At 36.5% G+C, this 6000-nt stretch overlaps 1 long non-coding RNA gene across 3 annotated transcripts in view; it reads right to left on the bottom strand.

Annotated features, from left to right (window-relative positions):
- Positions 1-919: 919 nt before the first annotated feature.
- Positions 920-6000, bottom strand: part of LOC108499532 — a 30479-nt gene continuing 25398 nt past the window's right edge. For 2 of the 3 annotated variants that reach the window (XR_001875565.1, XR_001875567.1), the window contains exons 3-4: positions 1666-1792; positions 920-1031 (exon numbers count right to left, since the gene is read on the bottom strand). This is a non-coding gene — a long non-coding RNA (uncharacterized LOC108499532). The remainder of the gene's footprint in view (positions 1032-1665; positions 1793-6000) is intronic. The other variant, XR_001875566.1, reaches the window with a different exon arrangement.

Here is a 6000-nt window from a genome sequence, read left to right as displayed (position 1 = left end):
AATGCTAAAGTGAGATCTTCAGCAATCTGTGTGCATGCTGGACTCTACCCATTCCCCTTTCGAGGTTAATTTCTGCCCTGGGAACACTAAGTGAAGAGCTTTCCTTTTCTTCCTCCAATTGTTCCTGGCCTTCTGACTACATCAGCTGCCAAGGATTCAGCTGCTTAGAAAAGACAGTATCCAGAACTGTTAAGGCATGCTTACCCCAGTCTGGTCCCTACTGCAAGGACTGATATAACACATTTTTCTCTGCTGTGCTTCTGACTGAATATGTGTACTCATTATATTTAATAGGGAGTGTGGAACAAATAGTAACTACAGGTTTATTACATGTAACACAAGTCTTTTGTAATCTTTGAATCAGAGATGCACTGGAATCATTACTATCATCATAACTGCTGTTTAGAACCAAAAGGTGCCCCTGGAAAAGCATATCACTGGTGCAGATGAACTTTGATGGTGTTTCTGACATTGACTTTTTCATCAAAATGCTCCATTTTTATCCCCATGCAAAGAAACAGAAATGTAACTGAGCTGAATGACTAGTAATTTAACAATTTAGTTACTTCTCCTGACCTAGGAGAAGTATTTTGTGATTGGTTTTGATTACATTTTGCGGTGTCATTATAATAATCACTTATGACCACTATTAAACAATTGACAAGCTTTTCATGAAAAGTCTATGTTATTAGGAGTTCTCAGTTTATCTCTTGACAATCTCTTAGCCTTAATGTAAGAGGAGAAAAACATATAACTTGTAAAATTTTCCTTTTTCTTTTAATGTTAAATGCATAAAGCAGCAGAGAAAAGGTAGAAACCACTGCTTGAATTGGTTTTAAGATGTGTTTTAGTCTTTTTCACAAGTATAATGGTTGCAAACCAAAAAAGACATACATGAGTAATAAGAGCTGATTCTTATCCTGAGCTAATGACCAAAAGATGAGGGTAGGAGCAAACCCGATTGCTGGAACATGCTGCTTCATGAAGGATACTTAATCAAATCAGTATTTACAGCAACATGTTGTTTTGACCTATGAAAGAGGATGAAATTAAAATTTCCTTATAAATCTGCTCAAGAAACAGTGTAGTGGTAACATTTGTATTTTAGAATCTCATAGCTTTGTATTTAACAACCATTTCTCTAAAATAGAGAAATTTATTAATTTGTTACCCCATTTAATGCAAGATCTAATTCAGAATTTGTAATAGTACAGGAAACAAATTTGACAGCGTTAGTCTGTGTCCTGGTTTCAGCTGGGATAGAGTTGATTTTTTCCTAATAGGTGGTAGTCTTGTGTTCTGAATTTTGCATGAGAATAATGTTGATAACACACAGATATTTTAGTTGTTGTTGAGTTGCTATACTAAGCAAGAAGGATGGAGGGACACAAAAATTGAGAGGAGACACAGCCAGGACCACCTGAACCAAACTGGCCAAAGGGAGATTCCAGACTATACAGCACCATGCTCAGTACGTAAATTGGGAGGAAAGCTGGCCAGACAGGCACTGCTTGGCAACTGGCTGGGAGTGGTGAATAACTGTTTTCATTTGCATTACTTGTTGTCATATTCTAATTATTTTATCATTATTATTGTTGTTATTATTATTGTCTTCTTTTTCTGTTCCATTAAGCTGCCTTTATTTCCACCTACAAGCTTTCTCACTTTTAGTCTTCTGATTCTCTCTCCCGTTCAGCTGGAGGCAGGGGTAGTGGTCGAGTGGCTTCCTGGGTCTTAATTGCTGGTTGGGGTTAAACCATGACAGTTTGTGACCTTCAGAGGAATGTAGTGCCTGCAAATTGCATTTCAGAGGTTTGTCCACATTATAAGGGAAAGATATAAATTAAGATAGCAGGGATGTCCTTGAGATATTTACCTCAATGCTATTAGTTTCTCAATACTTATTCTCAAAACTTCTAAGATGGTTCTTTTCATAAAATGTCTGATGTATTTAAATTAAGAAAACTAGTTATTTTTAAACATTTGAACAGACAAGACAGGAAAAATGGATCTAAGGCTGACAAGAGTCCTAAGCTGAATCTGGAGGATGAATTTCATATCTTTGATCACATGAAAAGCCATTGGGATTTGTTTAAGTAAAAAAAGACCTTGAATATCAAAACCAGAAAATTCATGTTCATTCTAGAAGTGAAAAAGGAAATGGCGAAATAGACTCACTAAGAGGTAGATTATTTTGTTTTGGTGTGTGGAGGTAGAGGAAGAGTAAGAAAAAGATCCATTACATTTTGAATTTCGACAAATCCCATAAAATGGCCTGCCAGGAAATGAAAACACATCTTGATTCTGGAAATAGCAAACATGATGTAATAACTATAAACCCATCCAGCTTCTACAAGCTACATGAGGGCACAATGTGGGAAGGAAAACACATCCCTACATGGAAAGCATGACATTAGCCCTTGAGTACAGAAGGAAGGAAATTAATCAAAATGACACATCAGTATTGAAGATATTAATTATTACCAGTTTTTCACACACAAATCCCACAGGTTGTCTGACAAAAGAAATAAATTCAAAATCAAAGCAGGTTATTATTTATGCATAGGTAATATAAGAGGAAGTTTATCAAGGGCAGCCCATTCTCCTGGCAATGAACAAAGATCTCTCTTCTTTCCTGGCAAGAAGAAGAGTTATTTTGTCTGGAGAATACTTCTTTTCCGAGAACAGGATTTTCAAGGGATGTGGGTTTTCTCTAATGTCCTTCTGGGACCTCCCTTGGTCTAGCCATATTCCAGTTCTACATGTTGTATAAAATCAGAACAAGAGTGAAATATTAAAGATTCACTAACATTAGTTCTGTTACTGCATACTGACTATGTTAAAAAAAAATAAAAGAAAGGAAAAAGAACTGCATTGGCTCAGCCAGTACAGTATTCTAAGTCTTCAAGATGGGGCCAAATTGAAATACAAGAGCTTGAATCAAAAAAATAAATAATGATGTCTTGCATTGAATAGAATCAATGAGATGCAGATATGTCATTTAAAACATTGCAATGAAGATGGAATTTGCATCGTTATCAGAGGAGGCATAGTGGATGACAAGATGCCTGAAGTAGTTATTTTTTACACATTGTTTTTTAACACAAATGAAGTGAAAAATATATACTGGAAGACAATGAGACTTCTGATCCAGAATAAGAACCACAGTTTTATTCACATTCAGCAGATATACTCTTATGGCACTTGTGATCAAAAAACTCCAAATGACAATAAGAAGGTAAAAGGAATCCAATGGTTGAAAGACTGCACGAAAAGGGACATAATTTGTAATTTGTAAGCTGACTGTGAAATAAAAATACATATCATTCATGTTGCAAAAGAAAACTTACTATGTATCCAGGTCATGTATTGGCACATAAGTTTGTAATGTATCTTTTAAAACTAAAAAGGAAATTGAAAGCAAAGTAACGTATATCTAAGCAGGAAACCTTCTCAAACTATATGTACAACAAAGTGCACGTTGTGGAAAAAGTATGACCATGTTAACTCTCTTTTCATCAAGCTTCAATACATACTAGTTTCAGACATGTTTTCTTTAAATAAATTTAGCAGCGCAAAACAACTGATGAACTCAGATGCTGTCATAACCAGGGAAAAGACTGTCCACTAAAGCACACTCTGTGAAGTTTTTAACAAGCAATGTCAAATGTTATGTGGATCCCAAACAGACTGGAGGCTTATTAGTTTAGCACAGGAACTGTGTGTGTGTGTATGGCCAGTCTTCGCGAGCGAAGATTTGGGAAAGGTCATTAACCCTTCGAGCCTGCTCAGTGGATTTTTTAGGTGAGACACAGCGTGCTTTAAATATCCAGCCCAGGGAGTTTTCCCTGCTCGTTAAGCCAAATCATACTGGGCACTTCGACTACGCATTGATGTTGTCTATTCTTCCATCATGGAAGAGTGTTTACATTTGCAAACCATAATTCTTGGTTAGGGTGGTTAGATGCATACCCCATACATCTCTCTGCATATTCAACCAGACCCTCCAAGACCACAAACACCGTGTTTAACTGCACTAGCGGCTTTCATTAAAAGAAATTGACATGAACTCAACATTGAGGTAACTTCTGTTACATGTAATAATAACATTCTGCCTACTAGCCCCGTTTTTTTTTTCCCATTATCAAGACTATATATTTTGTCTGGGCTTTGTCTGACAGTCTTTGCTGTCTCAGTCTGTTTCCTTAGGAAAACTCCTGCAAAGAAACAGCACATCCCTTGCCAACTTTTCTTATCTGTTGCTTCTTTGGAGTTCTGCTGCACTCAGCCTCTGAGAGTCATGCAGGATTGGCAAGACTTTAGGAATGATTGCATCAGTTGTCCAGGCAGGCATTATCCAGGTTGTCTGTGGGTGATTTACAGTGACAACATATCTAGGTTATAGAAGTTCTGGAGCAACACAGGTTGACCAACTGACAGAGGGCAGCAGGCAAGGCCAGGTAATATGTGCCCCGTGAGGCTTTTATAGGTAGGTAACCTGCAATTGCTGGCATTCATTTTCTCCCAAAGCACTACCAAGGATAAGCAATAGATTAAACCATTAGACAGCCATATGTTACATGCTAAAGCATTTAGGGATTCATCTTCATATGAAAGGGGATAAGATGACAAATTCTCTTTATCCATGACTATCAGTGCATACAGGGCATCAGCCAGACTCTCCAGGAAACAAGATACTGCTTTAATCATCTTTACAATGAATCCACTTTGGGACAGTCATGGGCCACACAGCCTCTCTTTGGTAGGTACATTCAAACAGCGGATAAAATGTGTGATCAAGGAATAAGATGTATGTGCAAACAACGTGCAGATTATCATCAACTGCTGTACTTAGGTCAATCTATGTGAAGATATTTGGAGTGCATTCAAGGCAAATGAGTATATTTCATGCTGTTTGCAACCTTGTATTTTTTATCAGCAAATGTTTCTAAATGCAGATTTCCAAATAATCATACTGTAGTAGGACTAAGTACAGCAATATAGCACTCACTTTGAGTCACACACAAATTTAAGATGAGGAAGTATGGACAAGGTTATTTGTTTATTAACTTATAAGAGCCAGCCTCACCAGGTGTTAAGTGATTTTTTTGTATCACGCTAAATACTCATATTTAAAAAAAAAAATCTAAGGTGTTCTTCTTGGTTCACAGTGTTCAGCACTTTCCATGTTTTCTATGGTGGGGACCTCAAAATGCAGATTACTGCACTTTTTTCTGACCTCTGTTTGTTGTTCCTCGAACTTTAAGAAGGGTACAAATCTCTCAACATTTATTCCACATCTTTTTCAACAAATTCTTTATCATCTCTTGCAATTAGTTTGCATCAAAGATACGTTATCGGAATAAGATCAAATTATTTCAAACAAACCAGTCTTAGGGGATGATGAGGCTAGGTGGATCAGGTAACAGAAGGTATGGAGGGTCAGCACAAGTCAACTCATACTGCCAAAAGTATAAAAAGTAAAAGTAATTGGAGTAATATAAAAATAAGAGAAATTTTTCTGCGCTTGGTATATTTTTTCTGCATGGATATGAAATGCATGAACAGCTGTATTTGGTATTCATGTCAAGAAGTTTACTCAATCCTACAGAAATCACATTGTCAATGTAATCATATGAAAAAGATTATCTCTGAGAATTAAACTAATTGCTAATTTAATTTGTGATGATCTAAACAAAAATGTGAGAGATTTTTGGCATGCATGGGGAAAATATATTTTTATATATGCAAAAGCTATCATTGACTGCAAGAGAATTTATAACATCTAATATATCTTGTCACAACGGATGGCAGTTTTTACGGAAACTCTTACTAATGAGACCATTGGTTTTAGATTCCTTACCCAACAGTATAATTGCGGCTGACAAAAAGGATCTTAAAATTCTTTCAGCAAGGGTGTCAAAATAATTTTCTTTCAGTCTGCTTTCAGCAGACTCTACTCCCAGTAGCATAGGACAAAAAAACCTGCGCTGCAAAGAA

This window comes from Lepidothrix coronata, unplaced genomic scaffold (genome assembly GCF_001604755.1).
Source record: "Lepidothrix coronata isolate B3197 unplaced genomic scaffold, Lepidothrix_coronata-1.0 Scaffold75, whole genome shotgun sequence".
Classification (NCBI taxonomy): Eukaryota; Metazoa; Chordata; class Aves; order Passeriformes; family Pipridae; genus Lepidothrix; species Lepidothrix coronata.
Note: the sequence above shows the minus strand (reverse complement) of the source record. Positions and strands in the feature narration are given on the sequence as shown.